Consider the following 27,120-nt stretch of genomic DNA (forward strand, 5'->3'; position numbering starts at 1 on the left):
TCCCCCCAGCCAGTGGCCTGGACTCACGGGATGGCAGCCTTTCAGGAACCTACTTCTCATAAAGACTGCACCGTTTTGAAATGGAACATATTCGGGGAAAAGCTATTGTAAGCATTGCTGACATGCTGTGGGCTCAGGGTCCCAGCCCTGTCTTCGGGAACCTTCCCTTCCCCCGCCCCAGCCCTGCCGGGAAGCACCTGGGCTGACATCACTCTCCTGTCATCCAGCAGAGGACAGGGCATCCTGTGCTGAGTCCTCCAAAAGCAAACACAGCTTTGCTCCGGGAGAGGCCAGGAGCGGGGACACTGCCTTATGCTGAAGGAAACTTTGCATGCTGCAAACAAAGACCCTCTCCTGGCTCCTGATGGCACCATGGCATCTTCTTCCCCAGTAGGGAGAGCCGCTCTGACCCCACCAGGCACAGGGAGGCGTGCTTGGGTCAACAAAACGCCCCACAGTCCCCAGTGTGTGAGTCCAGCTACATCAAGGCTGAAGAGGGGCACAACCCTTCCATGGCGATGGCTCTCTGCGGGCGGGGTGGGAGGGGCAGGCGGGAAAGGTGGAGAGGGAATTTTCCAGAGTGCTGGAAATGTGCTGTCTCTCGATGGGATGTGAGTTTCATGAGGGTGTTTACCTGCTCAGGCTCCTCTAATGAGAAACAAGATCGCATTTCATTGGAGGAAAACTATGCCTTGTTGAAAAACAAAACAAAACAAAACAAATCCACCCCACACCCGTTAGGACGGCTACCAAAAAAAATACTGCAACAACAGAAATAGCAAGTATTGGCGAGGGTTTGGAGAAAGCGCTACCCTAGCGGACTGTTGGGAGGGATGTGAAATGGTGCAGCTGCTGTGGAAAACAGTATGGAGCATCCTCAGAAATTAAAAATAGAGCTACCCTAGGAGCCAGCAATCATTGTACTTGGTGTAAACCCCAAAGAATTGAAAGCAGGGTCTCTAAGAGCTATTTGCATTCCCATGTTCATAGCATCGTTATTCACAATAGCCAAGAGGAGGAAGTGACCCAAGTGTGCATCAATGGACGAATGAAGAAGCAACATGTGGCTATATGACCAGCAAGATGTACATATGATGGCATATTATTCAGCCTTAAAAGGGAAGGCATTTCTGATACATGCTACAGAGGAGATGAAATTGAGAACATTCTAGGAAGTAGAAGAAGCCAATCTTGAAAGGGCGAATACTGTACGATTCTACTCGAGAGGTAACCAGAGCAGTCAAATTCATAGGACGGTGGTTGCCAGGGGCTGGGGAGGGGTAGGGGCAGGGGGAGTTAGTGTTTAATGGGGACAGAGTCTCAGTTTGGGCAGATGACAAAGTTCTGGAGAAGGAGGGTGGTGATGATTGCGCAACAGTGTGAATGTGCTTAATGTTGCTGAGTGTCGCTGGACACTCAGAAATGGGTAAGGTGGTAAATTTCATGCTGTGTGTATTTTACCATAATAATAAAAAAAGGAAAGAAATACAAACAAGAGCCCAAAACCAAACAAAACCACAGAGATGGCAAACATGTCTAGGAACAGTATGGACAGCACACTACGATTTACTTCTGAGTGATTTAATGGCCAAACCATTCGAAAGGATGATTGATTTAAGAAAAAGCCCCAAATCAGTACAGCGTTCATTGCATCTTTAGGCTGTCACAAATAAGTCTGAAAACTCATCTGGCATCTTGCTGTTTCGGTAGCTGGACAGCTTAGATCTTATTCATCAGCTTGCTGAACTGTTCCTTTTTCAGAAATATAGATACCATCCCCAAATTTTCTGATACCCTTGTTTTTAATGGTTGTGGCTTGCTGAATCAAAGCAGCTGAGTGTGATACAAGTTCAATGTCATTGCCTTCAAGAATTAATTCACTTTTCTGGACTTGAGATAAAGAACAAGTAACGCCGGACCTCATCTAAACCCCTGCAGATATATTTTTCAGTCAAGAAATTTCAGATTTCAACAAGAGAACCATTCTCCTGGATAAAAACATGGATGAGGAACTGAGCGTACACCTCGTCTTGTCCTGGAAGCCCAGGGTAACGCCCTTGATTGTGTTCTATATGTGACCACAGACAGCACAAACAGGTAGCTGGTTCAGTTCTAGTTCCTCACCATTTGTCAACTGGGAGCTTCTTCTTTTCCTTCCAGGGAGACTGAGTTCTACATGGATGGGATTAAAGTCCTTTCGCTGGGTTTTTCCGGGGCCCTCCACAATAACAGTGCATCCGTTCAGAGTGACGTCGACACCTTCTGGAATGACGAAGGTCTTATTGCTGAGAACAGTCTTCATTCCCACAGTAGATGTGCCAAAGAGTGTATGAAACATTTTTTAAAAGATTTTATTTATTTATTTATTTGACGGACAGAGATCACAAGTAGGCAGAGAGGCAGGCAGAGAGAGAGGGGGAAGCAGACGCCCCACTGAGCAGAGAGCCTGATGTGGGGGCTCGATCCCAGGACCCTGAGATCATGACCTGAGCTGAAGGCCAAGGCTTAACCCACTGAGCCACCCATGCACCCCTGTATGAAAGAGTATTTTTTTGAAGAAAGAGCATTTTAATGAAATAGTGTTCAGGTAGAGGGAGGGTAAACTTGAGAGTTTGACTGCATTTCTGGCTGGATCCTGTCCATGTGTGCATTTTAATACGTTACTTTTAATACATTAATAATACACTTTAACACATTACTAACTTGGCTTCTAAGAAGACTCTTCTACTGAGGAGATAATTGTACAATCAGCCTGGGCTCCCCGAGAAGTAATAAGCTTGAGTCATGATTTTTTTTCCTTACATTTAAGATTTCAGACATTCTGAACTTGAATAATTACATTTCCATGTGTCAGAAGCTGTACGCTAGCGGACTCTGGACTTGCCCCGCCAACTTTAAGGGTCAGCATTTGACAATGAATTTATGGTCGACTGGGAAATCTGTCACCTGATGGCTGTTGTTGTTGTATCTCTGATACCTGGCATACTACTTGGTATACATTTTGATGAATAAACATTCATCAAAGGGGGAAAATGGTTAAGATGGGAAATTCGATGTTATATGTATTTCATCACAAAATTTTAAAAAGCTGCACAGTGACAGGGGGCCAAGCAGCTTTCTAAAGCCCACCTTGTCCTCATCCTCAATTTTTATGTGAACGCTGAGGGGTGCTGTAATGCCACGTGGCCGCTGCCCTTCTGCAGGAACCCCACTTTCAGAGGAGCTGCAAGTCACCAGGGGCTCTGCCTAGCTCCGTGCCTGGCCAGTCCCTCTGTGGTTTCTCAGCTCCTCCTGCCGACTCAAGAAGTGGCTTCTCAGGGCAAATCTAGAACTGCTACCACAGGTGGAGACAGTTCTGTGAAAGTCCGGGAGCCACCGTCACACGGATGGGTTGTTGTCATGTACACGCATGCGCGCAAATGCGCACATGGGTAAGTCCCGGCAGACCGCTCTATTGGAGTTGCTCTGGCAACACGGGGAAGTCTCCTCTGTAGGTGTCCCTTTGAAGAGCATCCCGTGAGCTCTGAACACAGGCCTGAGCTGCCTGCCTGGGGCCTGCAGCAGAGCCCGGTCCTCTCAGTGAAGGACAGGTGACCCCTGATTGGTCTCAGGCCCCACGCAGCCAGAGGTAGGGACCCATGAGCGCTGCTCTGTCTCTGAGAATCATGCGGGTTGACTCTCCATGCACTTTCCATTCTGATTAGAAGCAGAGGTTTGAGCTGACCATGTGAAATGCTACTACCGACTCAACTGCTGTCATCACAGGAAGGAGGACTCTGCCTGGGCTTGGCACACTTTGGAAAAGGCCAGAGAGGAAATATTTTTGGCTCTTCAGGCCACGCAGTCCCTAATCAGACTGTGAAAGCAGTCACAGACAATTCCTAAACAAATGTGTGACTGTGTTTATTAAGCTTTATTGTGGACACGGATGTTGCAATTTCATATAATTTGCAGGGGTCGTGAGATCTTCTTCTAATTTTTTCCAACTGTTTAACAATGTGGTGACCATTTTGAGCTCCTGAACCACTGGAGAGTGGGCGGGTGGAGGGGCAAGAGGGGGTGGGCTTCAGCCGGTAGGTGTCCTGCAGGTGGCCCTCATCACCCCTCTCCCCAGGGATCAGCTGAGGGCAAAATATGAAGTCACAATGACATCAGTTGCAGAGGAAGCAGAGTGGGTAAACACAGAGACAGCAGGGCCAGGGGGTCAAAGCCCACGCACGCCGTGGCCTGGACTTGTGCCCAGAGCTGACGTTGTCATTCAGTCACTCAGAGAGTCAGCTACTCTGACCCCGCCCAAGATCTTCAGCATCACCCTTTCCCTTTCCCGAAGCTGTTTGCAAAACACACGTACTGATTCGTGTCCCTGAAGGCCTGCAGTGGACCTTTGCACTAGAAAGTTAAACCAGAAATGACATAGGCTAGTCACTCTCTCCCAGGAGGGGAAGCTGCTCTGAGCACACACTCTAGGCCTTGATGCAGCTGGCATCCCAGCCCTGATGACACAGTGGGAACAAAGGCCCAGAGAGACTCCTGCACTATCCTCGGACCAGGGCTCGACGAGCATGGATGCTTCTGGTCTGGAAGAAACACACCCTTAGATTAGATTTAATCTAATCTGGGATTTTAATTTTAATTAGATTTAATTTCTCTATGCCTGTTTTCTCGGATACAAAATGCCAATGAAATATCTACAGCCCTCGTGGGTCATTGTGGGGATCGGGACTAACACAGAAAAAAATAAAACCCCAGCCCAGTCTCAGAGAGCCTCTCCCTCTCCTTCACCCTGCAGTCAAGGATGTGGGTTAATGAAACTGCTTCCTGTGACATCTGTTCAGTAAAGACGAGACCAAAGGCAGCTGAAGGACTAGAACTGCATGCAGTGGGTTTAGGACGGTGCCTGGGGATGCATGTGCTCCTCACAGGTCGGCTGTGACCACTATAAAGATGACTAATGGGGTGCCTGTCTGGCTCAGTCGATTAACGGCCTGCCTTCGGCTCAGGTCATGATCTCTGGGTTCTGGGATCAAGCCCTGTGTTGGGCTCCCCGCCCAGCAGGGAGTCTGCTTGTCCCTCTCCTTCTGCTGTGCCCCCTGCTTGTGCTCTCCCTCTCAAATAAAAAAAAAAAATCTTTAAAAAGAAAAAGATCATAGACGTCTGACAGACCCCCTTCTTTACAATGGGAACAGTTGTTCTCAGCTCTGCCCAGGGCCAGCCCACACCAGGAGTAGTTTGGGGCCAGGACATGCGTGCCTGCAGAGAGGACACCTTGGCTGTAGTTCCTGAGTACATGGGTAGCTGGGTGGGGGGAAGCATGGAATCAGGGAGTTCATGTGTTCTGCTGGGGAGGGTGCAAAACTGAAGATGCCTGGTGGGGATGGCTGCGCGGCTATGTGAATGTGCTTAATGCCACTGAATTGTGCCTTTAGAGATGGTGAACATGGTCAGTTTTAGGTTATGTATATTTTACCACAATAAAAAACAAGAAGGAAAATCAACTTGGGAGGGAAAAAAAAAATACCGTCTGGGAGCATTTCCAAGGTTATGCTTAGTTTTTCTTCCTAAGCCAGGAAACATGTAACTTGGCGTTTGATTTATTCTGTTCCCATCTTATCAGCACTTCCAAAGAAGTGAAAAACGGAATTGGAGCGCTCACAGCCTCTGAGTGAAGACAGGCAAGAGATTAAAGTGCCCAGCACCCGTCGCAGCCTGCCAAGTTGCTTCCTGTCAGGACTGCCCCTGCCTGGTCCTGGGAGCAGGACAGGGCCAGCCCCTCAGGTCCCTGATCAGAGCACTGGGCTTGCAACTTTCACCTGGGGTCCTCATGGCCTCCCTCCAGTGCGCGTTAGTTCAGATGGCAGCCCCCACCCCGCTGCCTCGAAAGATGCTGTCTAAGCCGTGCTCCTGAGTGGCGTGTGACCCACATATTTTGCTGAGCCTGCACATCCGGGAGCTCTTGGTGGGGGCCCATCAATGGCTACCCCAGACCGTGATGCTGGGCTGGGCAAGACCTGTGTGTGCGCTGTACCCGCAGCACTGATTAGCATCTGTCTGACCCTGAGTGACCCCACCCCCAGGCTCTCACCCATGCTCCTCCCAGCGGGAGAGAAGAGCTTCTCACACAGAGGCCACGCAGCACTGTGATGGCCATGTGCATACAAACATTCCTCTGTGCCTGGCCCATCACACCAACCAGCAGCAGAATGCACAAATGGCCGTGATTGTCCAGGGCAGAGGGGACAGCAACACAGGCTGGACAGGGAGGCTGAGCAGCCCCAGCAGAGCCTTGGCGAACTGTTGTTTTGTTTTGTTTTAATTAACATATAACATATTATTTGTTTCAGCGGTACAGGTCTGTGATTCATCAGTCTTACACAATTCACAGCATTCACCATAGCACATACCCTCCCCAATGTCCATCCCCCTGCCACCCCATCCCTCTTACCCCCCTCCACTCCAGCAACCCTCAGTTTATTTCCTGAGATTAAGTCTCTTATGGTTTGTCTCCCTCTCTCGTTTCGTATTATTTCATTTTTCCCTCCCTTCCCCTATGATCCTCAGTCTTGTTTCTCAAATTCCTCATATCAGTGAGATCATAGGATAATTACCTTTCTCTGATTGACTTATTTTGCTTAGCATAATACCGTCTAGTTCCATCCATGCCATTGCAAAGGGCAAGATTTCGGGTTTTTTGATGGCTGTGTGATATTCCATTGTATATATACACCACATCTTCTTTATGCATTCATCTGTCAGTGAACATCTGGGCTCTTTCCATAGTTTGGCTATTGTAGATGTTGCTGCTATAAACATAGGGGTGCACGTGTGCCTTTGGATCACATTTGTGTCTTTGGGGTAAATATGCAGTAGTGCAATTGCTGGGTCATAGGGTAGCTCTATTTTCAACTTTTTGTGAAACCTCCATAACGTTTTCCAAAGTGGCTGCATCAGCTTGCATTGTTTTTTTTTGTTTGTTTGTTTTGTTTTGTTTAAATAAGTGAACTTGCAGGGGTGCCTGTGTGGCTCAGTCGCTTAAGCATCTGCTTTTGGCTCAAGCCATGATCCCACAGTCCTGGGATCGAGCCCTGCATTGGGCTCCCTGCTCAGCAGAGACCCTGCTTCTCCCTCTCCCTCTGTCTGCTACTCTGCCCACTTGTGCTCTCTATCTCTCTGTCAAATAAATAAACAAAATCCTTAAAAAATAAAATAAAATAAAATAAGTGAACTTGCTTGGAATCGAGATATGGTAACATCTTTGCCCTAACCAACCTTGTGGAGGGGAACATGCCCTGTGAATCGCTGGATTCTGAAACCCACCACACCGAATGGCCTGGGAATTTGGTTCTGGGGAGAGGCCCCCCCCCTGAAGCAAGCTGCTCACCTAGGCGGAGTTTCCTAAACCCAAGGAACCTGCAGAAAACCAAGTGATGAGTATTTAGTTTTCTTTCTACTGCTACTTTGCGAACAAACCTGCCATTTGTGATAAACCATTTTCAGAGAACAGTAGGCAGTGTTAGAGAAACAGGAAAAATAAACTCTGAGCCTTTATGTAAATATATATTCTACCCAATCTAAATTTAATCTATGAACTAGCACAAGACAAATGTAAAGGTCACTCAGAGTTCTCTGCTGGCTACTCACACAGAAAATATATCTCCATGTTGTACCAGTTGCTTCCTATGCAATGCAAAACTTGAACTGTTTATAAAATAATACAACAGACGCCCAATCACTCAGAACATAGTTACTCTGCCCTTTGAAGCCCTGCAGCTCAAGTATTACACAGGCAGGGAAGTAAAAATCAGTGCTTTGATTTGTTAAGATAAATTAAACACAAATGGCAACCATATTTCCTCTTATTCAGAGGAAGTTACAAAAGGTACAGAAGACCAAAAATACCAGGTGACTTTGAAATGAAGAGCCAGCAAAAAACCCCAAGTCCTTGCTGTTCGCTTACACTGGAAGACTTTTCATGCACAAATTTTAAAGGGCTATTGCCATTCAAAATAATTTGGAAGTAACTCTGGGTTTCTCTCAGTTTGAAGAGTAAATCATTCAAATAAGTGTGCCTCAACATTTTAGAATCAAGTTTTTGTTTTCTTTTTTTAAATTCAAACCTATTCTTCATTTTGTTGAGCCACTCCGCTGGGCCTGGCTGCTTCAAAACCCGTCCTTGAAGGGAAACCATGTGAATTTGGTGCTAGAGCGAGAATGCAGAAGGCAGAACATGGTGCCTTGGTTCAGTCTCCAAGAGCTGTTCTCCAGCAACACTGGGGCGGGGGGCATCTGCATTTGAGCAGAGAGAAACAGGCAGCTTGGAACAAGGGCCAGAAATCTGAGACCAGGATTCAATAACCCTTTCCCTACTCCACCTGGGGGAACAAGATGGATCCATTCATTCTGGGTGTGAACAGCATGACAAGGCTCTCCCAGACCCAGCCTTGGACCTGCCTGTACCAAGTGTGTGGTCTTGCTGGGTGTCATAAGAAGCAGGGACAAGGTGCAAACCTTCAGAAGCCTCCTGAGTCATTGTTTTCATCATCCCAAGAGCAGCAAGCATAGTATGGAATGACATGGGCTCAAAGCCTAGCGTCACTGTGCCACATGTGACTTCAGTACCCTCTTCTGCAGAATGGGATATTGTACCTACTTCAGAGAGGTGTGAGGGTTGAAGTGATTCAATATTCATGAAGCTTTTAGAGTACTGTTTGGCACCTAGAAATCCCTCTGTATGGTAAGCTGGTTTCTTAAAAGGCCACTAGTATGAAAGCCCGTGGCTGTTAGTTCTTCCAGGCAGAGCAGAAGGTGACACGTTTATGTGCAGCAGGCATTGTTCATACGCACACAACTCACAATTGCTCAGACGGTTCTGCCTTTTGCTGCACCCTATTTTCCCCTTCTTCATCTCTAGGGCCATCTGCTTCTGCCCCCACTGCTCTGATCCTTTCCTGTGCTTCTGGGCAGTGGTCCCCCCTTCCCATATGTTCAGCATTAAATAAAGGCCTGTGTGTCCTCTGCCTTGGGTGTCTCATTGGTCCTGTCGCTGTCTTATCCAGACTCAAAAGCTATCCCTTGGCATTCTCCTCCATCTCCCTACCCACTTGGGGCCAGTTCATGCCTTCCCAAAAGCTTTCACTTCCACCTCTAACTCAAGGACTCCCCAGAGTATGTCTCTGGAGCCCAGAAGCCCTCCTGAGTTTCATCTATCCTTCTAAACTGCCCTTTAGATGACTGCAAGGGATTTCAAAAACCAAATTATCCATTCTCCGCTACTGACTTTATGCTTTGTCAAAAATCAATTGACCACATCTGTATCGGGCTACTTCTGGACTCTGTTTTCTGTTCCATTGGTGTGTGCCCATCCCTTGTGCAGTGCTGTCCAGTCTTAATGACTGGAGCGCTTTGTAGTAAGTTCTCGAGATCAGATGGTGTGTGTCCTTGGAAGGAACCCATGCAACTCCCATGAAAGAGTTTGTTCTTCTCCCTCGACATTGTCTTTCAGTGTGAATTTTAGAATTGGCCTGCCAATTTCTACAAAAAAGCCTGCTAAGATTTTGATTCGGACTGAGTTTAGTCTCTATACCAGTTTGGGAGAACAGAGCTTTCCAACCCACGAACACAATGCATCATTCCATTTATTCAAGGATTTCTTTGATTTCTTTCATCAGTATTTTGTAGTTTGCAGCAAAAAGTTTTTGAACCTATGTTGTGGGATTTCTTCCTAAGTATTTCATGTTTTCTGGTGCTATTATATACTGAAACGTTTTTTTTTTTTTTAAGATTTTATTTATTTATTTGACAGACAGAGATCACAGGTAGGCAGAGAGGCAGGCAGAGAGAGGAAGGGAAGCAGGCTCCCTGCTGAGCAGAGAGCCCGATGTGGGGCTCGATCCCAGGACCCTGGGATCATGACCTGAGCTGAAGGCAGAGGCTTTAACCCGCTGAGCCACCCAGGCGCCCTATACTGAAACGTTTTTAATTTCAACTTTTGATGGTTCTTTGCTAGTACACAGCTAAATTCACTTGTTAGTTTTAGCTTTTGTATAGATTTCATTGGGTTTTCTGCCTAGAAAATCATGTCATATGCAAACCAAGATGTTTTATTTCTTCCTGTTCCCAATCTTTGTGCCTTTGATTTATTTTTCTTGCCTTTGCACTTGCTATGGACCTGCAGTACAATGGTGAATGAAGCAGTGAGGTCAGACATCCTTGCCTATGTTCCTGAGCGTGAGGAAAGCATTCAGTCTTTCACCTTTAAACATGGGCTAGCTGTAGGGGCTTTCCTAGATGCTTTTAACCAGATTAAGGAATATCTCTTTTAAATCCTGGCTTGCTGAGTTTTTAAAAAAATCACAAATGGGGGGCGCCTGGGTGGCTCAGTGGGTTAAGCCTCTGTCTTCGGCTCAGGTCAAATCGCAGGGTCCTGGGATCGAGCCCTGCATCGGGCTCTCTGCTCCACAGGGAGGGCCATGCTTTCTCCGTCTCTCTCTGCCTGCCTCTCTGCCTACTTGTGATCTCTCCTCTGTCAAATAAATAAAATCTCTAAAAATAAATAAATAAAATAAAATCAACAAATGGATGTTGAATTTTGTTAAATGCTGTTTCTAGATTGATTGAGATGATCATAAAATTTTCCTTCTTGAGTCTGTTGATATGAAGAATTATGTTGATTGACTTTCAAATGTTGAGGGCCAACCTTTTGTTCCTGGATAAACTTACTGACTGTGATGTATTATCATTTGTACACAGGGCTGAGTTAAGACTTGATAATATCTTATTGAGAGATTTCACATCTATGTTCACAAAGGACCCTTGATCTATACTTTTCCTTTCTTCTTCTTTTAAAGATTTTATTTATTTGTGAGAGAGAGAGAGGAGAGGCACGCAAAAGCAGCAGAGGCAGAGAGAAGCAGGCTCCCCACAGAGCAGGGAGCCTGATGCAGGGACCTCAATCCCAGAACACTTGGGGATCATCGCGCCTGAGCTGAAGGCAGCAGCTTAACCGAGCCACCCAGGCATCCTCTTCTGTATCTCTTTAGGCAGGCATTTAAGTCCCTTACGATTATTAGCTTGACCCTTTTAAGTTTTATTTTTAAGCTTTGTTGGGGAAGTTCAATGTACACTCACTCTAGGGCTTGTGTAGCCCACTACTAAGGTGGAACCCTTTGGGAATCTCTACAGTGTGTCTGTGGGTCACTGAGAGTTGTCCACTGTGGCTGAGCTCCTGGGATTGGCCTCCTCACAGCTCTCTGGCATTTGCTCTTGGTCCATCTCCACGGCATCTCCCATGGCTCTGTAACTCACAAATGCTCAGGGCACCCTGTGAGGATTTCTGGAGCTCCATCCCTGAAGAATTCCTTTCTCTCCAGGACTCTGTCCCACAAATAACAACTAAGTCCCTACACTCCCGTCTCTGATCTTCAAGGCAGCTAAGCCACCAGACACTACATACCGAGGTCTTGTTTCCCAAGCTGTGGTCCATGAAGTAGCCCCAGGCAGAAATCCAGGGCAATGTTAGCACTTACCTTTCTTAGTTTTCTTTCTTCAGGGATCACAGCTCTGTGCTACCTGCTGTTCAATGTCCGAAAATATCTGATTCATGAATTTTGTCAAGGTTCCAGTTGCCTTTGGGTGGCAGAAATACAATGTACTGCAGTTACCCCCTTCCTGTTGACTTGACTTCAGTATGCCCCCCAACAGGACAGCCGTCATTCACCTGTGCTTGATCAGCCTCATGGCAGACCTGCCCCAGAGCCATGTGTCCAGGCCCTGAGAGTGGCTCTCACTACAAAGGGTGCTGGTCTTTCCAAAATGCCGCCCCACTGGGGAGGCCTCCTTTGCTGGGGGCTCTCTAAAAGTCTGATATAAGCGGATGAAGGAGAGTGGCAAACACTCAGGCTCAAATTTCTGTGACCTGACCTACTCAGAAAAGTTCCAGGGGCTCCTGGGTGGCTCAGTTGGTTGGGAGTCCAACTCTTGATCTCAGTTCACTCAGGTTTTGATCCCAGGGTCATGAGTTCAAGCCCCACCTTGGGTTCCATGGTGGGCATGGAACCTACTTTAAAAATAAATAAATAAAAATAAAAAATAAAAGCTCCAAAGAATAAATTATTTGAATTATTATTCACAATAAATAGTGAATGGTTTTCACTATTCAGAATAGATGTCAATAGAATCATGTCAGTCATTTGAATGCAACTGAGTCTAGGGGTCATTTTATTATAGTTTTAACAATTTAAATCTTAAGGCTAATTTTTTTACACACTGTATAAAACCAAGGATAGGTAAATAAATTTGTTATCATGGAAGATTGGGGAAGACTGAATGCCAATTGTAGAGGAATGTCTAAATAAATGATATATTAACCCAACAGATTATCATACAGCTATTAAAAATAAATAAAGTGACATGAAAACATTTGTTTATGAGCAAAGCTGAGCAGAGAGCACCTAAATTTTCCACATATGGTGATTACAACAATGTAAAATATGGGTCAATAAGAGAAAAGACTAAAAGTCTGGAGAGATGAAGGCAGCTATTTTGCTATGATGGGGGGAATATGAGTGACACAACCTTTTTTCATTCTTTTCAGGTGCTGTAATAAACTCTATTAAAAAGGTTTTAGAAAAACTACCTAATGTCTAGTCTTCAGCCCTATTCAAACTTAACAATCATAATAGGAAAGAACCAGGAAGTGACCCACCGTTCTTCACAAGGGTGAGAGCAAAGCCCTTCTTGGCAGACTTCCTGTGTACCCAGTGGGGCAAAGCCTGTGTTGCCCATGGCTTCAGGGGGAGCTGAATGCACAGCAGATGCATTAGGAGTGAAGAGTTGCAAAAGTATTGGTCAGACCCCCCACAACATAACACACATATCTTCTCCTTGTAAATGCCAATTTTTTAAAAGTGAAAATGTACACTGCTATGGAGTTGGAAGTTTGTCATTTGAAGGCTACAGATCTTCACTGTAGACAAGCCTGTAGGAATAGCAGTAATAGTTGGGTGATGGCACCAAGTCACATAGAGCATTCACGCTGGGCCACTCTCTTGTTCAAGAGATCTTGAGAGAATATGTCTATATTGTGACCACAGTCACCAAATTGCTGAAAAGAATCCTGAGGAAAACCAGATGTGTGAACACCATGCTTGGGTCACGGTCAGGGACACCTGCAGCATCATCTTGGGCTTGCTCTTGCTATTGAGGTGATTCCATCAGGCTCTTTGCACACACCTGACATGCATGAGAAGCAATGCACTTTACTTTCTGCTCTGCTTCCTAAAGCATGTGTGAAAAGAGAAGGGCAGGACCCAGGACCACTCAGCCTCTGTGAGCCTCCCCTTCCTGCTGCATGAAAGGAAGGGATGTGCTGCCACTCCTCTGCGCTACGTGGCCCCTTCCATGAGGTCTGTTCATTGTGCACATCTCCAGGGGTTCGTCTGACTCAACTCCAGCTTCCGGCCCCTGGCCTACTCTGCTGCCCTAGAAGACCAAGGGAAGGGGTGTGGATTGCAAAGTTTGCAGATTTTCAGGCAGTCTGATCCTCACTAGTAGTGACGGTGGCGATGATACCTGCTAGCATTTATTATAGCACTCATGTTTGCAAGACCTAAGTCATTTACATACATTTGTTCATTTAAATTTCACAACCACAGTAGAATAATACCATTTTCTGCATTTTAGAATTGGGGAAACTGATGCAAAGAGTGCTTAAGTTTACTGAAATTGTTTTTCACCCAATCAGAAATTTTGGAGAGATTGGAACCCTCCTGGACTACTGGTGGGAATGTAAAATATTTCAACCACTGTGGAAAATAGCTTGGTGGTTCCTCAAAAAGCCAAACACAGAATTTACCACATGACACATCAATTCTGCTCCTAGGTGTACATGCGAAAGAACTGAAAGTAAGGACTCAAACAAATGCCTGTACCCCAATATTCATAGCAGCATTATTTGCAATAACCAAAAGGTGGAAATAACTAAAGTGTCCATCAGTAGATACATGGATTAACAAAATAGATCTCAAAGATAAATCTAATGCCCAGTGTCACAAATTTGATCACGAGTGTTCGCCTGGGCTGTGAATGTGGAGGCTGAGGGACACTGGGGCACTGGGAAACTTTCTAAGGTAATGGGAATGTTGCAGATTTTGATGGTGTTGGTGGTTACAATGACCAGTTCATTGAAAACAAATGCATTTTATTGTATGTGAATTGTACTTCAATAAATCTGATCTGAAATTGTTTTAAAAATCAGAAATTTAGGTAAATGTATGCTTTTCCTTTGGAGCAGGGATTATCCTCGAGAAGGTCATGGACTTGAACTAGTCACAAAGATTTAAAGTCACATGCATTTCTACTTCCTGAACCTATTACTTGATGAGTTTAAGGTTTAAAAAACACATATATGTGGTTCTAAATCTGTAAGCTTTGCCTTACATCTCATTCACTAAAATAAGTTCAATCATATTCTTGAAGTTACCAAAATTTCATTTCTTGGATAATGGTTATTTTAGATTTTACCAAGTGACCATACACTGGGATTATTGCATTGTAGCCAGCAATGTAAGGGGAGAAATGCAGCATCTTGCTTTAGGATGCACACAGCCTCTGCTTATATGAACACTCTTACGTTTAACACTCATCTTCAAACACATTGGAATTTTGCTCTGACTTGGGTGTGTTTCAGAAAGTGTGGATGGGAGCCACAAAGCGTTGGCTAGGGCCACAGAGCCTGTTGGTGGCAGTGCCAGGATACACACTGCCCTGGCTCTCAGGGGCACAGGAGGCCACTCCTGGGAAGACTCCCCTTCATCACTCAGACTAGAAGTCTAGGACTGCACTACCCAGCCCCTTTGGTTTTCTTAATACTATTTCCAGGTCATTTATTTGCCATTCCCAGTCTGAATGGCACCTTTTTTAGTGTGATCAATTATAGATTGATCACAAGTTTTGGTTTCTGTTAAGAAACAGATGCACATGATGAAAAATTCAAGTGGGCAACTGTGGGTCTTTACAAGATTGTGTGCACTGGCTGACACTGACCAGTGCATGGATAAATAGATCCTTTAAAAACTGTAGCAATCCTTATGTACCATTCTACTTCTCCATTCTTTTTTTTTATATAAACTGTGGTTATTTTGGAAAATTCAGCGGGGGGGGCACCTGGGTGACTCAGTCAGTTAGTTATGTGTCTGCCTTTGGCTCAGGTCATGATCCCAGGATACTGGGATCAAGTCCCACATCAGGCTCTCTGCTCAATGGGGAGCCTGCTTCTCCTTCTCCCTCTGCCTGTTGTGCTGCTCTGCCTACTTGTGATCTCTCCGTCAAATAAAATCTTTTAAAAAAAAATACAGGGTATACTGCACATCAGTTTTTGTTTTTGTTTTTTTAAGATTTTATTTATTTATTTGACAGACAGAGATCACAAGTAGGCAGGCAGAGAAGCAGTTTCCCTGCTGAGCAGAGAGCCCGATGCGGGGCTCAATCCCAGCACCCTGGGATCATGACCTGAGCTGAAGGCAGAGGCTTTAACCCACTGAGCCAGCCAGGTGCCCCCATGCTTTTGTACAAAGAAAGGTGGAATGCAGGAAACAGTTAGGAATTCATCTTTAACATTGTGTCACAGGAAAAGTTCTCTAACTAGTCAGGCCATAGATCCTTTTCCTCTACTCTGCCTCAAAGAGCCCTTTAGAAAAAGGAGGTCTGTTCCTACTGTGGGTATATGAACCACTGTATTCCTTAGACTGAAGAGTCTAGTGCTGGAAAGAAGTAGGGAGCCAATACCATGCTGGTGGCTTTGTGTAGGTATACTACCATATTTCATCAACTCTGTGGCACATCTCTACAGAAGGAAACATGGTGCCCATTACCCCAGTCACGCCTTTCACCAAAGCACATTGTGATCTCAGAAATGTTCACATGGATGTCTAGTGCTACCTCATTATCACTTTAATTTGCATTTCTCTTATAACTAGAGATATTAAACATCTTTTCATGTGCTCATTGGCCACTGGTGTATCTTCTGTAAAACATCTGCTCAAATCTTTTAATTCATAATGAAGTTTCATTTGTTTTCTGATTTTTGGGTTGCAAGTTCCTTACATATTCTGCCTAAAAGCCTTTTGTCAAATATACAGTTTTTGGCCCATCTTTTCCTTAGGAGTGCTTTTAAAAGAAGTTTTTCATTTTGATAAATTTCAACTTATCATTTGTTTTTCCTTTATGGTTTACACTTTTTCATTTCCTAAGAAATCTGCCAAGGTGGCAAATATCTTCTTCCATGTGATCTTCTTCAAGTTTTTCAATGTTAACCTTTACATTTAGGTTTACAATCCATTTCAGGTTAGTTTTTGTATATTTTATCAGATAAGGATCAAGGTTCATTTCTTCCCATGTGGATACCCAACAGTCCCAGCACAAATTGTTGGGAAAAAACTATCCTTTCCCCCATTGAATTCCTTTGGCAACTTTGTCAAAATCAATTGACTATATATCTGTGCATTTATTTCTGGACTCTCTTCTGTTTCACTGATGTATATGTCTACGTTTATGCTGTACCAACTGCCTTGATGATTATAACTTTGCAGTGAGTTTTGAAATAAGATAGTGTAAGTTGTACAACTTTGTTTTTAATTTTCAAAATTGCTTCTATTTAAAAAATTTGGTTTCAGTTCTTTGCATTTCCATATACATTTTAAGATTTTATTTATTTATTTGACAGACAGAGATCACAAGTAGGTAGGAAGGCAGGCAGAGAGAGAGGGGGAAGCAGGCTCTCTGCTCAGCAGAGAGCCTGATGCAGGGCTCAATCCCAGGACCCTGCGATTTGACCTGAGCCAAAGACAGAGGCTTAACCCACTGAGCCACCCAGGAGCCTCCATATACATTTTAGAATGAACTTAACATTCTTTACATAAAAGCTGCTGGGATTTTTATTTTGGATTGCACTGGATCTATAGATTAATATGAGGGATTTCGAAATTTAACAATATTAAGTCTTCTGATTCATGAACTTGGCATATATTTCCATTTATTTATTTTTAAATTTCTCTCAGCAATGTTTTATAATTTGTAGTGTACCTCTCTTATATACATTCTGTTATATTTCTCCCTAAATGTTTTGTGGGTTTTGATGGTATTGTAAATGACATTTCTTAAAATTTCAAACTTCAATTGCTTATTGCCAGCATTTGAAGAAACTTACTGATTCTTAGATGTTAATTCTGTATCCTGTGATTATGCTATATTTACTTATTAGTTCTAGTAGATTTTTTGGTAGAGTCCCTAGAGTTTTCATGGTACCCAATCATGTCCTATTTAAGATGGACATGTTGTCTGTGAATAAATATATTTTCACTTCTTTCCAGTTTACATGACTTTCTTTTTCTTGCCTTATTTAGCTGGCTAGGATTGCCATTAAAATGTTGAATAAAATAGCAAGAAAAGACATCCTTGTCTTGTTACTGACTTCAGGAGGAAGTGCTCCTTCTGTCCTATGATATTAACTCTAGGTTTCTAGCATGTGCCCTGTATAAGGTTATGGAAATTCTTTTCACTTCTTAGTTTGCTGAGACATTTTGTTTTGTTTTGAATTATGAACAGGTATTGGGTTCTGTCAATGCACTTTCTTTTCTTTTCTTATTTTTGCCAACTATTGAGATGATCACTTTTTTTTTGTCTGTTAATATTGTAAATTATGTTGATTTTTAAATGTTAAGTCAGTCTTGCATTACTGGGATAAACTCTACTTGTCCATGGTTTATTGTCTTTTTTATGTGTTGCTGGACTCAGTTGGCTTATATTTTGAAAGAATTTTAATGCCTATTTACTGAGAGATACCAACCTGTATATTTCTTCCAATATCTTTATCAGTTCTTGGCATTAGGGTGATACTGGCTTCATAGGATGAGTTGAGAAATATTCCCTCCTCCTTTATTCTCTCAAAGATTTGTGTAAGATTGGCACTATTTCTTCCATAAATGTTGGGTAAACCTTACTATTGAAGCCACATGGGTTTGGAGTTTTCTTTGTGGGAAGGTTTTTAAAATACAAATTTAATTTCCTTAGTTCATGTAGGGCTACTCAGATTATCTCTTTCCTCTTGAGTCCATTTTGGTAATTGGAGTATTTAAGGTAGTTTATTTTATCCAAGTTTTTGTATAGGTTGTTTATAATGTTCTCCTATTTCCCTTTTAATGTTTGTGGCATCTTTTTTTTCCTGTGTCATTGCCTATACTGGTAACTTGTGTTTCTTTTTTCTTGATCAATCTAACTAGAGCTTTATCAGTTGTATTGTTCTTTTAAAGAACCAGCTATTGATTTCTTGATTTTTACCTACTGTTTGTCTGTTTTGTTTAATTGATTTTGGTTCTTTACTATTTTCTTCTATTTGGTGTTTAATTTGCTCTTTCTCTCTCTTTTTAAGCTTCTCAAAATGTGAGGCTTAGATCATGGTTCCTAAGACCTTTCTTTCTGGGGTGCCTGGGTGGCTCAGTGGGTTAAAGTCTCTGCCTTCAGCTAAGGTCATATTGGGCTCTCAGCTCAGTGGGGAGCCTGCTTCCCCCTCTCTCTCTGCTTGCCTCTTTGCCTACTTGTGATGTCTGTCAAATAAATAAAATCTTTTTAAAAAAAGACCTTTCTTTCTACGCAATACAAAAGTTTAAAGATAAGTTTCCCTCTAAATACTGCTTTAGCTGCACAAATTTTATGTTTTCATCATCATTGAACTCAAAATATCTTCAAATTTACTTTGTGACTTCTTTAACTTATGGGTATTTTGAAAATATATTAATTTATAGATATTTAGGGTTTGATGTCCTTCTGTTATTGATCTCTAATTTTTGTTGTGGTCAGAGAACATACTATGCCAATTAGGTCAAACAATTTGATATGGTTGCTCAGGTATTCTGTATTCTGTATCCTTAAACTGGTTTTCTCCCTACTTGTTCTTTCATTTACTGAAAAGTGTTGAAATCTAACCACAAGTGTGCACTTATCTACTCATCCTTTTAGATTTGTCAGTTTTTGCTTCATGTATTTTGAAGCTCTGTACTGGGTAGAATAATTATGTCTTCTTGGTGAGTTGATCCCTTTATCAGTATGAAATCTCTCTCTTCTCTAGAAAGCGTCCTTGATCTGAAATTTACTTTGTCAGATATTAATATAGCCACTCCAGTATTCCTATAATTCACATCTGCATGATCTTACTCCATCACTTTACCTTTTTCAGTATTTTTTAAAGTGTAAAGTCCAGTAGCATTAAGTATATACATATTCACGTTGTTGGACAACTGTCACCACTGTCCATATCCAGAAGTTTTCATCTTCCCAAACTGAAACTCTGTACCCTTTAAATAATAAATCCCCATCACCTCTTCCCCCAGCCCCTGGCAACCACCATTCCACTTCTGTCTCTATGAATTTGATTACTCTAGTTCACTTAGCATAATGCCTTCAAATTTTATCCATGTTGCAGCATGTGTCAGAATTTCCTTCGTTTTTTATGGCTGAATTCCATCATATGTATAAACCACATTTTGTTCATCCATTCATCTGCTGATGGATATTTGGGTTGTTTCCACCTTTTGGCTATTGTAAATGATGCTGCTATTAACGTGTGTATGAGTATCTATTTGAGTCCTGCTTTCAATTCTTTTCAGTACATACCTAAGGGTGGAATGGTTGGGTCATATGGTAATCCTATGTCTAAATTTTCAAGGAACTGCAAACTGTTTTCCACTGCTGCACCGCATTACATTTCCACCAGCAATGCACAAGGGTTCCAATTTCTCCACATCTTCTGACCACTTGTTATTCTTGGTTATGATAGTAGCCATTCTAAAGGGGTGTGAGATGATACCTCATCACAGTTTTGATTTGCATTTCCCTAGTGACTAGTGATGTTGAGTATTTTCCAGGTTCTTATTGGCGACTTGTAGGTCTTCTTTGGAGGGATGCCTTTCCAATTACTTTATCTATTTTTCAATTGGGCTGCTTGTTTTTTTGTTGTTGGGTAACATTTTGTTTTGTTTTTTTTCTAACATTTTATCTAGTTTTGCTGACTGAGAGATTTTTTATTTTGAGCATCAGAATCTGAAAGAAAAAAATGATGTCATATTTAAAGCCACCTTTCTTCTTCCATTCAGCACACTTTTGAACAATTATTGACATTCCACTGAAGTGACTCAATGTGTAGAAATACGAGTTACATTCCACTCCATCATTCATGTAAGAATCCACATCTAGCAATGTGGCAGAATACAAGTTGTACACAACCTAAAAACAAAGTCTGTTTCTTCCTATCCTACCAGAACATTAACATTCCTCAAATTAATGATATTCAAGACTTTGACTGCACTTTCTTATAAATATGTGGCACCAACTCTCATAGTAAATGAACAGTTATCAGATCAAGCTACCGCTCTTCCTCTCTGTTTCAAAACCATGAAAGGAAGTGGAAAAGAGGAAAACTCCTCAGAGTTTCTGAGCTGGTGATGGTGTCCCTGACCAGCACAGGAAGGAAATGACCATGGGGATACCTGTGCAGTGGCTAGAGCCAGGCTTGATTCTTTTGGATGTCATACAAACGGCACACACACCCACTCAGCGTGGGTCACACAGCAAGCTGGGCTCCATCCCACTTGGCCTGCAGAATATGGGAATTAGCAGTTCATCTCTCCCTTAGGCTTTTCTTTTAGAAGCCTCATTTTGGATACAAACTAAAATACTTAAGGATGGCATATCTGTGGTTTGCTTCTAATTAATCCAGGGGTGAGGACAGGGGGCTGGATGAAACAGGATGGGTATGAACTGGGACCTGTTAGGGCTGGGGCTGGGTCATGGGTAGTCAATATGCTATTCGGCCTGTGGATACATTTACATTTTTCTGTAACAAAGTTGTTTTAAAAAAGAAGCTTCCTCTCTTTTTTCCTCCTTGGAGGAAATATCAAAATATTTTTAAATATCCAGAAGTTAATAATGCTCTCTAGATAAAAACTAAATAGTGATAATCTCAGCAGAAATGACTCAACCCTAATCTAGCTTAACTCAGCCAGATGTCTTACAAATGAACTCTCTATATTTGTCCACTTGATGTGCATTTCTTGGAAAACTACACTGTACCAGGTCCTCTTCTGTCACTGAAGAGCAGCGGGGAGCAGGTGTCCTATGGGTGGTGGGTAGTGGGGAGCATAAAATGTAGGCAGAGTTGAAAGCAGGGCTGAGTGAGGGTGGTCCCTGGTGGCTAGGTGTTCTGTGAGGCCACAGTGTGGCCGGGCCAGCCTGGGCTGGGTGGGTGAAATTGCAGGCCCTGGACAGACTGTGGCTTGCATCTAAGAGACATGGACATCTGCCTTTACACAGGCCTGACTAATCACTAACTACATCCTAACCACAGTTTATTATTTTCCCAAGGGATAAAGAGGGACTCCACCCAACTGGGACCTTGGAGCTCTAGGTAGAAGACAGGACAAATCTAGCTCTGGCCCTCTCCATATATAGCCTGGTAGCCAATAGATGCCAAGCAACCAACCCAAGGAAGGCAATGACACAGGCCATCCTTGGGGTACTCCTACACAGGTTCATACCCTCTGAGAAGCTCCAGGGGGCAGAGGCTGATTCTCAGGGCCCCATTTCTCCTGGACTCCAGTAATGTCAGAACAGCCAAATGCATGAAGGAGCTAAACAGTCCTCTTGATGACAGAAACCTGAGGCCCAGTGAGACCAGGGACTCTTCCAATGGGGCCCTGACTTTCCATACTCATTCCAGAGCTGTTCACTTCTTCCACTAGATACTTACTGTGTACCTACTGATCACCAGGCCCTGTGCTAGGAACTGAGAAAGGAGCAGTGAGTGGGGGACAGGGATCATTCCAGATAGCAGGGAGAAGTGAGTGGGGGACAGGGCCCATTCCAGATAGCAGGGAGAGTCCATGCAAAGGCCCTAAGGCAGGAATACACTAGTTTTCTGGAGATAAAGAGGCCAGTAGGTGTGGAGGAGCGGCAGGTCACATAGGCTATGGTCACTATCACTGCGGGGGCCACAGAAGGTGGTGTGTGCAGAGGCAGCAAGATCTGTACAGTTATGTCTTTATATGTCTTATCTTGAATACAACTGGAGAGAAAGGCCTTGGACAACAAATCTGTCTGACCCTGCTCATATTTCCAACAGGGCTTCCCAAGCACTGCACCTGACATGTCAGGGAATCAGGGTTCTCAGTACATTCTAAAGCCAATTACCAAAACTAAGGTGACTGGGGACTTCCAAGCACATTAAATAGGTTTCTCCAAGGTGTTAAGAAGAAAGTGCCTGAAATAAACTAATTCACCCTAAGATGTGAGTGAATGAAAATGAATGTCAAACCCTCCAGAAAAGCTTAAGAGAGCAAACATAATCAAGAAAATCTCTTGAATCCTGATCTCCCTTCTGTGGAACCAACAAACACAACACCCCACACTAAGAAGCTTCTAGCAATGACTCACACCCTCCTGAAATCAAACGACACAACCTGCATCTGATCAGAATGAACTGACCAGGGGGCCACAGCACCAAGCCCTGGGAGCATTCCTGAAAACCGCGTTCTAAATTTTCAAACTGAACACCTTTATGACATGTGGATGGTCCCTCTTTTCCCCACCGGTCACCTGGAAAACTCAACCAACAGCACAAGCAGGGGTGAAGCCTGTGACAGCAATGTTGAAGGGTCCTGAGATGCTCACCCACGAAGGTGAAGTTAGGTGAAGTCTGACCTGGGAGGCCTTCTGGGCCCGATACCTACCATCCCATCATCCAACAGCTGCTGTAGAAGCAGAGACCAGGGCTCTAATCCTCAGCATGAGCCCCTGAGCAGGTTGCCATGGGTACACTGCAGGGGTTGCTCTGTAGTGCATCAGGTCCTCTTGGTCCCCAAATTTAAGGGACCAAGAACAGAGTTGTCCATGAAGCTTCAGAGGAGAGCAAGCAGGGCCTCGTGACAGCTGACCCAGGGTGCTGGACACAGAAGAAGGGGAATTTCTCAGACTGCTGTTAAGTTAGGTGCATCCTTAGACTCTAACTTAACAGTTAATTATTTACTTAATTGTTCCTCTGTTGAAGGACACTTAGGTTGTCTATAGATTTCCTGCTATTAAAAACAGTGCTGCAGTGAAGGTCTTTGAGGGCATGTATTCATTTGTATGCATTTGGGAGTATTTTGGTAGGCTGGAATCCTCCAGGTAGAATCACTGGGTCAAAGAGCATGCACATTAGTTTTAATTCTTAACAGAATTAATATCTGTATCACATAAGATAAAGAACTGTTACAGCTCACTAAAAAAAGGAAAGTAGCCCCAAAGAAAAATAGGTGAAAGATAGGTTTCTAATAAAAATTGACTGCAGCCAGTGAACATTTTGAAGGATGCTTCAATTTCCAAGTAATAGATGAAATGTAAATGGAAGTATCAATAAAATGAGCTTTTTCACCCAACAGACTAGGAAAGTACTCAGAAAGGTAAAATCCAACGCTGATTAAAGTACATGTGTGTTGGGGCGTGGAGGGGAACAGGCCTGCTGGGGCGATCAGGCAACATCTGTTAAAACTCTGTAATGTGCATGCTCTTTGACCCAGTGATTCTACCTGGAGGATTCCAGCCTACCAAAATACTCCCAAATGCATACAAATGAATACATGCCCTCAAAGACCTTCACTGCAGCACTGTTTTTAATAGCAGGAAATCTATAGACAACCTAAGTGTCCTTCAACAGAGGAACAATTAAGTAAATAATGATGCATCTGTATAATAAGATACCACACAGGCATAAGAGAAAAAGTAGAAGGAATATGTCAACAGCAATGCCTTCTAGAAGACAGCGTTTTAGGAGACTATAATACAGAAAAATCAGGAAAAAAAACTTCAAAGCAAATAAGCTGCTGATGGGTAAATAGGTAAAATAAAGGTAAAATAGGAAGCCATGTGTGCCCAGACATATGTACGATGTATAACTGTACAGGGTCTGTAAGGGTATGTATCTGGAGGCACTTCCTGTGGTTTAACATTTTCATGACAAGGAGGGGAAAATACCCAAGCTGGGCTGGAGTTGGCCACTCCTGTCCTGTCCTGGTTTCCTGCCACTGGGGCCTCTTCCCAAGCATCTTTGGCTCCCAGGACCACGCACACAGAGGAGTCACCAGCTTCTTCCCTCTGCCACATCTGGGCCCTGAATTCCAACTCCATGTGACCAACTGCCTTAGCAATATCTCCTTCCACCGACACCAGACCAAATGCAGGACTTCTCCTCACGTCAGGTCTTCTCTTCTGGTGTCCCATCTCAGCACATGACAGGCTGCCACCATCACAATGACCCTCCCCCTCCCTGACCCGCATCAGCTTAGACTCTAGCTGGTAGGACACACCTTTGTCCCTCCCTCCACCTCCACCATAGACAGCCTCAGTGTCTCACCTGCTCGTCAGATCCTGCCTTCCACTCGCCCTCTGTGTTGCAGCCAAAATGGCGTCTGAGAAGAGGAGGTGGAGCCAAAGCTGTGGAGCTTCAGCTCTTCACTGGCTATCTGTCACTCCCAGGACCAAGGGCAATTCCTTAAGCAGGCGAAGCAACATGCCCCGGCCTACCTCCCAGCCACAACTCCCTCCTTCTGGGCTCCATCATCCTGACTTGCCTCACATCCCCGGCCAGTCCCACCTTCTAGAACTTTCTTCTCCCTTTCTCCTTGGCATTCGACTGGTTCCTAGTCATGCTTCAGACCTCGGTTAGGTCGATCCTTCTGCGAAGGAATCCTCCCTCCCCTTAGCGGTTTCCACTATTCAAGGTTTTCCTAATACCCCCATCTCTGTGCTTCAAAGAATGCCTCTCTGTTTGCTATTCAGTATTTGTGTGCTGTTAGATTCAAATCTGTCCCTCATCGGCTTTGAGCACCACAAAAGCAAGGAATTCTCACTGTACCCAAACATCCAGCACAGCATTTGCACCAAAACCAGGGTGCAATGAGTACTGTATGGACCAAACATCTACACAAATGTCTGCATACTGCACATGTTTTTCAACTTGGAACTTTCAAATACCTACAAAAGCAGAGAGAAGAGTATAGGAATCACCATGTGGCCACCATCCAGCTTTGCTAACCATCAACGTGCTGCCACTTCCCTCTCCACTCCTCACACCTTTTTGCTTCTTGTCTCCTTTTTCTTGTCCTACTCACAAAACATCGACACTTTCACCCATGCTCCCGCATGTAAGCAGCCCCGTTTACCTGCTCAGGGCACACATGGTGAGCGGCCACCCCGAGGTACGATGGGAGCACCACGCAGGGCTGTTTGCTTCCCACATGCTCAGTTTCTCAAGCAGCAGATGCCGGACCCCTCGGAAGGGCCGACTCGTACCTCAGGTGGAAAAGTTATTTGGCTGTAAGCCGAGTATCTCCCAGTGCGCTGTCACACCCCTTCCCGGCCCGAACAAACACAAAGAGACGCGTCCCATCGAGTCACCTACTTGGCTGAACTGTGCACCTGGTCGCCCTCGGAGAAGCTTCCTTCACGGGTATTTTTCTTCCCCACACAAAGCATGCCTACGAAGTAAACGGAGAATGACAAAAACAGGAAAGTCCGATCTCACCGAGAATGAGGGGCCAAGGCCTGCCTGATAATGGGGCCCAAACTCCTAACGCAGATCCCAAAGAAAACAAACGATGCCATGGTTTCTGTGTCTACTTCCAAGCTAAGAAATACACTGGGGAGAAGAAATCATGGTTTGACAGATAGGAATTGCTAGCACTTACTGATCATATAATGAACAAGGACAAATATGTTTATCCTCAACGGTCACAAATAATTTCACAGCTGTTAGTTTTGGCAGCTGTCACTTCGGAGGCAGTACGGGCTCATGGCACACACCTTCATCATCATCAGCTCAGGCGAAAATCCCACATGCCAAAGGCATGTCATTGTTTGAAAGAAAAAGAGGCCTAAATAACAAAAATTTTTAAAGAGATTTTATTTATTTGAGAGAGATCACGAATGGGAGAGGGGCAGAGGGGCAGAGCGATGCAGACTCTCCACTGGGTGGGACCTGCCGCTGGGCTCCATCCCAGGACCATAGGATCATGATCTGAGCGGAAGGCAGGAGCTTAACTGAGCCACCCAGGTGCGGCAGTAACAAGATTTTTTTAATAGTCAATATTTAAAAGCACGTGAAAGTGGTTTTAAGTGGTTTTTTAAGTCCAGTAATAAATTCAGAGTTGTGGCCTGCCTGGGTGGCTCAGTCGGTTAAGCATCTGCCTTCAGCTCGGGTCATGATCTCAGGATCCTGGAAGCGAGTCCCACATGGGCTCCCTGCTCAGCGGGGAGCTCGCTTCTCCCTCTCCCTCTGCCTGCTGCTCCCCCTGCTAGTGCTCTCTCTCTATCTGCGTCAAATAAATAAATAAAATATTTTTAAAATACTAAAAATAGGGGGCGCCTGGGTGGCTCAGCTGGTTAAGGGTCTGCCTTCAGCTCAGGTCATGATCTTAGAGTCCCAGGATCGAGTCCCACATCAGGCTCCCTGCTCGCCGGGGAGTCTGTTTCTCCCTCTGACTTTCCCCCTCTTATACTCTTTCTCTCTCTCTCTTTCATTCTCTCCCTCTCAAATAAAGTCTTCAAAAAAATAAATAAATAAAAATAAATTCAGAGATGTATTAGCACCAACACTTTAACCACTTACCAATCCAGATTACATGGCTGCATCCCACTGAATCTGTTGGCCAGATATATTGAGCAGGACACTATCCAGAACACCGCAAAGCCCAGTTTAACAGCGTCTGTGCTTCTCCAGTGCCCTGCCACCACCTCCCACCCCCACTGAGCCCCTGGCCCAGCTGACCTCCAACCCTTCCACTCCCTCAACACCCTGCTCTGTTGGAGTGCTGCCCCAGACCCCACGTGCCCAGCTGCCCCTGGGCTCCATCTCTGCCACCATTATACTTTAGAGTCTGGAAGGCCAGACACTGGCAATTGACAGCCACATGGTCAGAGAGGATAATGAAGGCAGGTGGCCCTCAGCCTTCCCAGATTAAGCCGGTAGCTGAGAATCTCAGAGGTGTTCAAGTCACTGGATCTTGTTTTTCAGAACAAACAAACAAACAAACAAACAACAAC

General features: G+C 44.2%; 1 long non-coding RNA gene and 1 pseudogene across 3 annotated transcripts; both read right to left on the reverse strand.

Moving 5' to 3' along the window:
- Window positions 1–1,670: 1,670 nt before the first annotated feature.
- LOC125082498 (60S ribosomal protein L9-like) lies at window positions 1,671–2,302 on the reverse strand (annotated as a pseudogene).
- An 8,667-nt stretch (window positions 2,303–10,969) lies between these two features.
- Window positions 10,970–26,281, reverse strand: LOC125082499 (uncharacterized). 3 transcript variants are annotated; one of them, XR_007121987.1, is made up of 3 exons: window positions 25,242–26,281; window positions 22,773–22,984; window positions 10,970–13,476 (listed from the first exon to the last, which is right to left on the reverse strand). It is a non-coding gene; the product is annotated as an uncharacterized LOC125082499 (long non-coding RNA). The 3 variants fall into 3 exon arrangements; XR_007121988.1 differs by lacking the exon at window positions 10,970–13,476 and having other exon boundaries at window positions 19,485–22,984; window positions 25,242–25,371; window positions 25,481–26,281; XR_007121986.1 differs by lacking the exon at window positions 10,970–13,476 and adding an exon at window positions 19,485–20,088.
- Between the last annotated feature and the right edge of the window lie 839 nt (window positions 26,282–27,120).

This window comes from Lutra lutra, chromosome 12 (genome assembly GCF_902655055.1).
Source record: "Lutra lutra chromosome 12, mLutLut1.2, whole genome shotgun sequence".
Classification (NCBI taxonomy): domain Eukaryota; kingdom Metazoa; phylum Chordata; class Mammalia; order Carnivora; family Mustelidae; genus Lutra; species Lutra lutra.